Below are 12,126 nucleotides of genomic sequence, written 5' to 3'. Positions count from 1 at the left end.
TACTGTGGCTGTTATGTGTAAGGCTGCTAATTGTGTGCTTAGAGGGGGTGTGAAAATATATTTATTTATAGTCTAATAATATAAAGTTATGAGCCCATGCCCACTTTTCCAGAGACCACGCCCACTTTCCTGGAGCGCGCACCTTCGGCGCGCGCATATGGGGGGGGGGGGGGCGCTTTTACATGTTCTCGTTCAGGGTACTAGTAGGCATGGAGCCGGCCCTGCCTTATTTATAACAGGAAAGTCCTGTGTCTAGATGAAAGTTCAGATTCTGTGCTTCCAACACACTCCCCCTTTCCTTACGGGGTGGCAGCCCTCTCCTCAGATGGTTTGCTGTTCAAACAGACCTTTAGAAAATCTGAAAAAAAATGAAATGAGAATAGGCGCCCCTAGTGTAGTATCATAAATAATAGGTGACCTTCACCCTCAGTATCACCCTGGTGAATTAAAGGTGTACCGTAAATGGTGGAATTCCAACCACCTCCTGATAGATTATATAAGTAACACAATATCACGTTTCTGGCATCCAATTAGATGCCAGTGTCATCAATGCCAATAGTATTCTGGTGGTCCTTCATAGGTTTCACCTCACACACCTCACACAGCTGGGGATGCACACTCCTGAGGAAGTCCAGCCGTGAGCATCGGACGAAACGCGTTCAGTGTTACAACCTATGGATTGAGACTACAATTCACAGATAAGCTGTTTTTACCTTTTACATTGTACGGCCAATTATTTACTTTAGGACCATGTTTTAAATAAATGTGTTTTTTATAAAACGTATTGCACTACTGGTCCTCCTGCTTTCTTTATCTCTTATGTGTGAGGTGAAGTCTATGAAGCTCCCCTGTAATGATCCTGCGTTTGCCCCTGGCCTTGCACATGCGCGCACCGGCATACGTGCATGTGCAGATGTGCAGAAATCATTTCATAGCGATTTTTGCACATCAGCATCAGGGTCTGAATCGGCCCTTATGTTCATCCTGTTAAGCACTTTGAGTCATAATGGAGAAAAAGCACTGTATAAATAAAATAATAATAATAATAATAATAATAATAATAATAATTATTATTATTATTATTATTATTATAAATTTTGTTTCGGACTTGCTTCTAACTAAGAACAACATCCTTCATGTTAAAAAAAAATGTGGAATCCTGCAAACATGGTTTTGTTCTATTTCTATGGAGTGAGTGGGGGGAGAGAGAGATAAGGAGGTCTATTCATGAAGCAGTGAAAAGTGTGGAGAAGTGGACCAGTGGAGAAGTTGCCCATGGTAACCAATCAGTGTTGAGGTAATATTTATAAAGAGCATTCTATAAAATTATTCGTTAGCAGCTGATTGGTAGCCATGGGCAACTTCTCCACTGGTCACTTCTCCACACTTTTCACTGCTTCATGAATAGACCCCAAGGACAGAAAGAAAGATGGGAAGTTGAAGAAGACAAATGGAAAAAGAAACCAGTAATAGCTAGTGAACCACAAATGACGAGTCCCAAATACTAGTATGCTATAAAAATACAGCACTGATATACATAGTACGGATAGAACGTGATAGAGATTGATATGATTACCAGGAATGTCACAGTTGGCCAAGTCTGTCTCCTGGGTATGGACAGTGCTGCTCATTTTCTCTTTTTGGTTTGGATGTCTGCATTTAGGGCAGTGATTTACAAAACATGCAACTACAGTATTAAGAAAATTGAAGCAGCAGAATTTTCCAGTGCAAATCTCCTACAGAGCAATAATAAGTCTAGGAAACAGTCCAATTGTCCAGCATGAACAGACAACATTGAAAATAGAAGGTAAAGTGTCATAAGAAGTTTGTTAATGAGATTTATCTGGCAGGGACCTGTCCTTTGAGCTGTTGATTTATGTCATTAACAACTAGAACCATGAGTATGAAGATAGGGAAAGTTTCAGGCAATGCCTCTTCAAAAGGATAGGAAACTTCTGAAAAATGCTGTGTAACTAGCTGGATGTGTCTTGAACATGACACATTTCTTCCAGTACAAAATGTCCTGCTCCTGATTTTCCCACTTATTTTCCTACTGTAGCAACTTTCACTGAATAAATTAGCTTTTGCTTAACATCATTGAATTAATTCTACCCAGGTTACTGAAATACAAGCCTGTAGGAAATTTGGGAGCAGAGCATTTTGCCCTGGGCAACTAATGCTATGTTGGAGGGTCATATGTGACAAAGGGGGACATTTACTAAGCAGTGATAAGAGCGGAGAAGTGAGCCAGTGGAGAAGTTGCCCCATCAACCAATCAGCAGCTCTGTATAATTTTCTAGTATGCAAATTATAAATGTTACTTCAGTGCTGATTGGTTGCCATGGGCAACTTCTCCACTGGCTCACTTCTCCGCTCTTATCACTGCTTAGTAAATGCCCCCCTTTATTCTTAAATTTGTATCCTCAATCCTTAGTCAGTCACAATATACAATATCCAGCAGTGTATTGCAAGGCAAGCATTTTTTTTTGGGCTGATTGGTAGAATTCATTAGCACAAATATAGCAGGAATGGAATTCATAAAAGAAGCTATTTCAAGAAACAAGAGTTTTCAGAATGTTAGATGTTTAGAAAGTAAGATACTAATAGGTATATTCAATTAGTGTCGGATCCTCTCCGACGGAGAGGATCCGACACTTCACTATTCAATTTGTGGCCATTACCAACAGGTTTTTGCCCGTTTTCAATAATGGCAATTGACTTTTTTTAAAGTTGAATCGGCATTGTCGAAAAGGGGTCAAAAACCTGTCAGATATGCCCGCAAATTCGACAAAACAGGTGGATCGCTGGGGGAATTCGCCGATCCACCTGTTTTTCGACATGTCAGAATTTCCGACAAGTCGAAAAAACGTGCCTTTCATTGAATAGGACAAATCGAAATTTGCCCTAAAAACTGTAAAAATTTAATATTTTTTAACCTGTCGGGCATTCCGACAGGAATTGAATACTGGCCTATGTTGTCAAAATAAATCAGATTTGGGGACTATTTATAGTATAAGAGTACGACATGGTCTGCAATATATATCACAGTGCACCTACAGTATCAAAGATTAGTTGGTACAGGACAGTGCTCTGCACACCTCTAGAGAGCTCAGCAGAGTCACTTAGCCACAGCTGATAGACTAGTTAACATTGTAATCAGGCGCCACAAGAGAAAAGTGTGCCCAGGTTCTCACTCCATATAACAGTTTCTATCCTGTGACAACAGAGATATTTTGAGCAATTTTACCCCCACCCCCATTGAGCTGCATCTAGCTTTAGCAGAAATGCTGGAGCCACACATCACAGGTGGCCTGAAAATGACCTGAGGACTGGAGGAGGTTCTTAGGTAGTCATTGATAAGTGAGAATGTGAGATGGCGTTGAAGGGTAGAAGTATGTCTTTTAGTGTGGGACAGTGCTAATAAGAGTTGGCTTCAGTTTCAATAAAATATAAACGTAAGGATCTGCACTTTTGGTCTAGAAAACATCCCCCGTGCACAGAGGCATGTAATTTAATCATTCTTCACCAGGGATCCCCCAAGAAAGTTTGGGTTCACCTGTAATTTGACATACAGACTCCCTGTACTGATTCAAGGATAAGAGGCTGGTGGTTCTGCTGCAGGAAGAGGGGTAAATGAAAAACAGGGGCAGTCTGAAGACAGCCAAGTCATTAGCATTCTGGTGGAATTAAAGCAGTGGTCACAAGGCACAAAAGTTGTCACAGTGTTGATCCACAGATCTTAGAAAAGACAGAGAATCGGTATACAACAGAATAAGGAAAACCACAGAGTCCAGAAGCTAAGCAAACTTTATTCTCTGCTACTATGCTGTGGTCAGAGATGGTATAAAGAGAGCAGACAATTAGAAAAGGGTGGGTTAGTGACATGAGCATTAGGTCATCATTCACCTAAACAGTTTTACAAGGCCCAGCATTGCCAAACGCCCATCTCTATACAGAAGACTGTGATCTCAGGAGAGCAGCCAGGGAACAGGAAGCCATCACAGGGGAATCGGGCTGAGTTCCAGGCCTATGAAGTGAGCATTGGACTGGATTCAGAGCGTGACAGTTGGATTGACCAAGGTGGTGTGGCTTTTGAAGCCTCTGTGGATCAGGCTTACTTTGTGAACCTGCCAAGAACTGGAGACTTGTGATCTATCACTACCATGTAGGTAAAAGAGTGAAGAGAAGAAGAGCTCTGCACTATGAGGCCGTTACCTTCCATGAGGCCACACCCCTTCCACGAGGCCATGCCCCTTTTTCATGTGCACAAAAGCTCTCACATGTGGAAGGTGGGGTCGGTTTGGGAATTGGAACCAGACAAATCTTGAACTTGGTGAGGGCTGGCTCTTGGCATGTCCCCTCAGTATCCAGACACTGTTCAGCTCTCAACGGCCATGCCCATTAACAAAGCTTTCCCTACTCCTTGTTATAATGTCTACAGGAATCCACCCTGGACTGGCCACACTCCCAGAACACGTGACATCAATAAATCACGTTGAGGATGCGGGATCAGGAAGAAGTTGAAAAAAGTGGCTCTACAGTACATCTACAGGCTACAGGGTGAACTGCAAGCCAAGTGCAGGTGCCATGGGCACTGCGTGGCAGCACCACTCACCCACCGCTAGTTATGGTACTGAATGTCTGAATATATATGGTTGACCTTGTACATACTTCTTTCCCACTTTATAATGCTATGGAGCACCCTTATGACTTACCAATCCACAATAAAAAAAAATGTAATAATAATTTTAAAATTAGTAATAAAGTGTCTCACAATGTTGAGCGAAGGGAAGAAAACAGTTAAAAAGTGGTGAAGGAATTGTACATGAAAAAACATAAAATTCCGCAGGGCTGAGTAACTTGTCCAGCAGGAGCTTTATGGCTATTTTTGGAAGTTTGATGTCTCATATAGGAGATGTATCAGTGGCCAGTTATGAAAACACTGGGCAGCAGCACAGTCTGTGAATGGAAAAACTGTGTGCCCCTAACACAGAGAGAACTTTTCACAGTCTCTGGTGTCACATGTGTGGGAGTGGGAACAGTGGGGGTGCAACATTGCAAAATGGTTAAATAATTGGGGCTATCCTGAGTGTACAGTAGGTCAGAGATCAAACACTGCAGAGAGAGCGAGAAACATAAAATAGAAAGAGAGAGCGCAACAAACTATATATTATTGCTTGGATAAGATAAAATAGATAAAATCAGTGTAGTATATTTTCCCAGACAATAACTCGCCTCACTTCTCTATTGCTTATATACAAATATGAATTGACCATATTTTTGTCAGATATAAATCAGGAAACAGTTAATATTTTATTTCAGTATATACAGTTGTAATTCTGTTGTTGTACACAGCCATTTCCTGCCATGAAGTGAATAAAATAAAATAAAGTGTAAGAAAAAAGTAAGGATAGTAATACACAGGGTGATTCAAAAGTCGCAGTACACCCTTTTGTTTCAAAAACTGTGCAGGAAATGGGAAAACTGAATACTCCAGTAAGGTATGGGTGAGGTGGGCTAGCTCTAAGGGTATGTACCGAACATGGGCGCCATCTTCAAATCGGCCATCTTGAATCTAAGTCAGTTTTTTTCAAAGGGAAAGGGGGTCATGCAACATGTCAAACATCAGAATTTGCTGAAAAAATGATGGCTTTGACAAAAGAGGAGAGAATTGAGGTAATTTTGATGTAGAACAAAGTTTCCGTGTCATAGCTGCAGATTTTAACAACTGGCCCCCAGAAAGACCTCCAATTTCACATAACACTGTCAGGTGCCTAATTTCCAAATTCCGAGAAACTGGGACTGTGGCTGACGAGTCACAGAGTTGTCATCCAAAAAGTGCTACTGACGAGATAACCTCAACAATAGTTTTAGCATCCTTCATGAAGAGATCACAACGCAGCACACGACGTTCATTTTCCAGACATCAAAATGACCTCAATTCTCTCCTCATTTGTCAAGGCCATCTTCAGTTACCTGCAACAAAAAAGTGTTGTAACTTTTGAACCATAACTGCTATTTCAAATCTGTTTGCAGCAATAAACTTTTTAGCAAATTCTTATGTTGTCTGGTATGTTATATGACCCCCCCTTTCAATTTGAAAAAACTGACTTAGATTCAAGATGTCTGATTTCAAGATGGCGCCCATGTTCGGTACATACCCTAAAAGATAGTCCATCTCACCCATACCTTACTGGAGTATTCAGTTTTCCCATTTCCTGCACAGTTTTTGAAACAAAAGGGTGTACTGCAAATTTTGAAACACCCTGTATACTGTGTATATAATACACAAATGTGAATGTATCTGTATATTCTATATCACATCATCACATTATTATGTAGCTATCTGGGTGTGGCCCTATTGTGCATATGAGAACCAATAAGAACCACAAGTGCAGCACAGACTGTTACTTTTTCTTCAGGTGGCGCATGTGCAAGCCACAAACACCGTACTTGATGATTAAGAAAAGGCTGTGTCCGGAGCTGTCATTGGCATTGCAGGTAAGCATGCGGAGATGGCGTTATGACGGCTCCAGCCTATGTCCTGCCGCCTCCGGCTGCATTAGAATTATAATGACACGGAATGGCGCAGCCACTTCCCTGCAGCCGTGCAATTCCTTACAAACATGAATGTGGCCCGCAGTGCAGAACCTCTGGTACACGCCTCCTAATAAATGATCACGCACATAGGGGGGCTTAAATAGCATCATTTTGCCAAAACAGTTTTTGTGAAATTCTCTAAAAAAAACTCATTAATGATGTAAATAATGTGGGACAGCTTAATGGGGGGTGTATTGATGGGAGAGGGGGTTTTGAACTTGCAAATGAGAGCTCAAAGTGTTTACCATTTGCAAAGTGGTAACGGACATTTTTCTGTCCTTCAAAGTGGTAAAAAACTTTAAATTGATAAAAAAAACGGCTTGCTATCATTTTGCCACCATTATTAACAAAGGCAAAAACCAGCTAATTGATACCTTTTAAAAATCCTATTCTTTCCTAATGGCCACTAATAGCTATAGGTGTGCGCAGGGGGGGGGGGGGGGGGGTGTGCCTGGTGCGCACAGGCACCCCCTAATGTCTGGCACCCTGATCTCACATGCCTGATGCAGCGATCGCCGAGCAAGCTGATTACTGTACCCTCTGCTTTGCACCCTGTCAGGACTGTATTACTGACCGGACGCCTGGGTTAATCAAGGGTGCCACTGTCACCGGCTTTCAAACTCCCAGCTCCATTTCCATGTACAAAAACAGCGTGATGTGATTACGTCATGCTGCTCGCACACCCACCCGCCACACCCGCCACATGCCCACCTCTCTCCTTCTATGCTATGCCAACGCCAGCCACTGATGAGGAGCAGCATGCAGCCAGTGTTCCTCTTAGGAAGACAAATTCAATACTGGCAGGCGGTCGGCAGCAATATTGACACGTCACTCGTTTTTCCAGCAGCAGCAGTACTAGTCTGCGACTGTCAGTGTCAGTGAGTGACTGACTTGTAAGTAAGCTGCTGCAGCTTGCAGAGGAAAGAGAGGGGGAGCCAGACCAGGCTGAGGAGGAGCAGGGTAATTGCAGTGAGTGCCATCAGGGGTGTTTGTTTGGTGCACACCAAAACATCTGACAATGTATCTGCTTTATTAGAATTAGTACAAGGGTGGATATTTTATATTGCGTTGACCGTCAATAGATGGTGCTGGACACGCCCAAAAGGCGGTGCTAGACACACCCCTCCGACGGTGCACCCCCTAATAAAATGTTCTGCGCACGCCTATGCTAATAGCCTCCTATAAGGTCCTGCTATCTCAGTTGCCTTTTTTGGGGCCCAGGATAATTTCCCCACTTTTTCACGTACTTTTCCCAGTTTGCTCTTTGTAGAAGAGTCGCACAACCTCACCGCGGGTACCGCCAATTGGCATTTCTAATTGGATCCTGCAATTCCTGGGTTCATGCATTGGTGCAATGTATGCGAGTTTCATGGCACAAATACACTTTTGCAACCTTGCTGCTAATTGAATTGATCCCTTTATGTCTATCCTGAACCATGGTACATAACGGTTAACGTTTCAGTTTTTCATTAAAACATTATATTCAGTTTTGCTTTCCACCTTCTGAGATAAAGATGTGCAAGGGGTCTCAGGCGCCTCACATCTGCTTTCCATCTACCAGGGTGTGTTTTCACAATGGCAATCAGACAAATCACCTGACTTTGGACGGCCTACTTTAGGCTACCATACCGCAAGGCCTCAAGGGGAACCTGAGGCCCCTCTAATTGTTACATCATTTATCATGTCGAAAAATGCAAAACATCCTGATAAATCAGACTCACTGAGCAATGGACGGGATTTCTAACTTGATGATGACTTAGTAACAAGTTGCATATATAATTCATTTATTGCTGATATATTCTTGGCTGCTCTCATTGACCTTACTGTGTGCTCGGTCTAGAATATGGAGCGGATGTGCCTTTGGTTTTTCAGAGGTTCATGTTCCCTTTTGGGGTGGATGACATGTATTTATACTATTATACCGCCTTCTCTGCAGCATGCGGGCCGTTCCTAGACTATATGGATCCCAGTGCCAACAGTAAAACTGTGCCCCCCAACCCCCTGGATATTTTCAAAATGCAGCATACCGAGAAACATTTGGCAAAAAAGGCGCGTGGCCTCACAGGAAAAGACTACCTTACACCCTAGCTTTGCACCCTGCATTTGCAGTCAAACAATGCAGGTCATAAGCCACAGTCTATGGGGTCTATTTACTAAGCCTTGGATGGAGATAAAGTGTATGGAAATAAAGTATCAGCCAATCAGCTCCTAACTGTAATTTTTCAAACACAGCGTGTGACATGGCAGTTGGAAACTGATTGGCTGGTACTTTATCTCCGTCCACTTTATGTCCATCTAAGGCTTAGTAAATAGACCCCTAAGCCTTGGAGAGAGATAAAGCGGATGGGGATAAAGTACCAACCAACCAGCTCCTGTCATTTTTCAAACACAGGGGTCTATTCATGAAGCAGTGAAAAGTGTGGAGAAGTGTGCCAGTAGAGAAGTTGCCCATGGCAGTCAAGTCTTGCAAATATATATTGGGCATACATTGGGTATGTGGAGGAGTCTGAGGGTATATAAGGGGCATGTGGAGGGGACTCATGGCACAAAAAGGGGCTTGTGTAGAAGGCTGATGGCACGTGTTGGGTATGTGGAGGAGTCTCATGACATAGTAACATAGTAACATAGTATCTAAGGTTGAATAAAGACAATAGCTCATCGAGTTCAACCTATTTGTGGTCTCCTATGCAGGATTATTTGGTCTAAAATTTTCACTGATGTTGATGTCAGCAGTTCCCTATAGGCAATGGATTTGCCACAAGACTGTGCTGTTGGGCCATACATCCTCTATATAAGTTCTGTTTTAGGGCTTTAAACTTGATGGACTATTGTGACTGCTGTGTGTGATGCAGAAGTTCTATATTAAGTGTTCACCGTACTGCAAGCAATAAAGGGTCCGCAATATTTAGGAAAATCTGGAGGAAAGTAGTGTATTTCAGTTTTCCATATCTGCCTTGGGATGGCCAATTTTATGTTCTTTTAGAGCGCTTGCCTACTTTACTGTAGTGTCAGTAAGGCTCCTGAACTTTGGGGTGCTCTGCCCGGAATCCTGGAAGAGTAGACATCCCTCCCGCATCCCAGGGAAATGGGCAGGGCCATGATACTGCACATTGCCGTGACTCATTTCAGGGTGGCCCCACCTCTCCAGATAAATGCATTTCACTGGACCCCACCCTTGCAGTGGCCCCAGAGACCTCCCCCTCCAGGATCTCTTGCATTGAAGTTGGCAACTATTCTCTGGTGGAGTTGGGGATGAGTGGGGGCATGCATGGTAATGTTATTCGGATTAGTCCTGTTGGATCGCTCTCTACCAGCCTCCATGGGCTTGATGCAGAGACATATGCAGATGTCGCTACTGCCGGGACTGCGATGTCACAATGGCATCAGATGCAAATTTGTTGATTATGGAAGTTCTGCGTACCCCTGTGGTCGCACAGCATGGCCGCAGGTAGTGAGGCGACAGATACATTGCAGCAGCTTCAAACATGGCCTCAACACTCCGGGTTTTTTTACTGTGACTTCATGTTACCTACCCCAAATGGTCCCTGCCTGTCAATCACTTTATGGATATATCTTTTAGTCGACCATTGGCACAATACCATTGTGACATGTGCGCCGTTCAACTAAGATGCATGCGCAGTGTGCCGATAATCGCTCAACTGCGTAAAAATCAGGTTTGCAAACATCTCAAAATTAGCCCCATATGCGGAAATCCAACATCAGAAAGCTACCGTATGTAATACCTAAATATTACATATGATGACAGTCTGTGCCACAACAGGAGCAATGGGGCTCTATGTACGTTGGTACATAGAGCTAACATTATTATAGATTATATCCTTTGAACAGGGTTGGGTACGAAATCCTTCCAGGTTGGATCCCGACAGTAGGAAGACTGACACTGGAATTCCAATGGCCAGAAACCTGATGGCTTCCGGGTAAGTATTTCACCCTACCCCTAATCCTAGCCCTAACCTCCCCCACCCCTGCAGCCTATCATACCTCCGGAATCTGTTGGGATTTTGACCATCAGGATCTCGCTGTCGATCTTCTGACTGTTTGGATCCTGACTGTTTGGATTTTATGCATCTCAATGCTGGTGACATACAGTATGAGTGTGGAATGGCTGTTTGGGCCAGGATACATATTTCACATACATAAGCACAGTTCTGATGATAGGCAGGTGATCCGCAAGCTGTGACGACAGACAGGCCAAACAGACAAAACCCTCCCCCTCTGTCTATTTCCTTCATCCTTATACACTTCACATGCATTTTGTATGTACCGTAAGTCGACCCGAATATAAGACGAGGCACCTAATTTTACCACAAAAACCTGGGAAAACTTATTGACTCGAGTATAAGCCTAGGGTGGGAAATGCAGCTCTAGCCGTACACAGCCCTCACACTGCCAGATATGCCCTCATACTGCCAGATGTGCCCTCATGCTGCCAGATATGTCCCACAGTGCCAGATGTGCCATATATGCCCTCATGCTGCCAGATATGCCCTCATGCTGCCAGATATGCCCCACAATGCCAGATGTGCCAGATATGCCCCACTGTGCCAGATATGGCCTCATGCTGCCAGATATGCCCCACAGTGCCAGATATGCCCTCATGCTTCCAGATATGCCCCACAGTGCCAGATGTGCCAGATATGCCCTCATGCTGCCAGATATGTCCTCATGCTGCCAGATATGCCCCACAATGCCAGATATGCCCCACAGTGCCAGATATGCCCTCATGCTGTCAGATATGCCCCACAGTGCCAGATGTGCCAGATATGCCCCACAGTGCCAGATGTGCCAGATATGCCCTCATGCTGCCAGATATGCCCCACAGTGCCAGATGTGCCCTCATGCTGCCAGATATGCCCCACAGTGCCAGTTACCGTACTTACCCTCCGTCGCTCCCGTGCTGTCTTCTGAAGGAGGGACACGGAGGGCACAGCGTGCGGCTCTCCTGTGTCCCTCCTGCATCTCCGGTGGCAGCGGCATGTGTGTGTTAAAGGAAGTGCCGGTTCATGCACTTCCTTTAACACACACACGCCGCTGCCGCCGGAGACGCAGGAGGGACACAGGAGAGCCGCGCACTGTGCCCTCCGTGTCCCTCCTAAATACTCACTCGAGTATAAGCCGAAGGGGCTTTTTCAGCACAAAAAAAAGTGCTGGAAAAGTCGGCTTATTCTCGAGTATATACGGTACTCAATTAGTTCAATAAATCCTGTCTATGCAGGAACCATGGGCCTAATTCAGATGTGTTCGCAGCAGCAAAGAGCTAGAGTTTTTTTTATTTGTATATATATAAATATATATATATTTATTCATATACACATATATATATATATTGACAAATGGAGTAAATAAATGCGCCTAATAGCGTCGGTGAATAAAACCTGTGCGGTCAGGTGCAGTTATTAAAATAAATAGCAACTTAGCTCCAAATATTTTCAGACTGATGACACTTTAGAAGCCGAACATGTAAAGAGAAGATAAAAGCAACATAGTGTGTACTGTTTTGAAAAA

This window comes from Pseudophryne corroboree, chromosome 7 (assembly GCF_028390025.1).
Source record: "Pseudophryne corroboree isolate aPseCor3 chromosome 7, aPseCor3.hap2, whole genome shotgun sequence".
Taxonomy (NCBI): Eukaryota; Metazoa; Chordata; class Amphibia; order Anura; family Myobatrachidae; genus Pseudophryne; species Pseudophryne corroboree.
The sequence above is the reverse complement of the archived record's forward strand: the minus strand, read 5'-3'. Positions refer to the sequence as shown.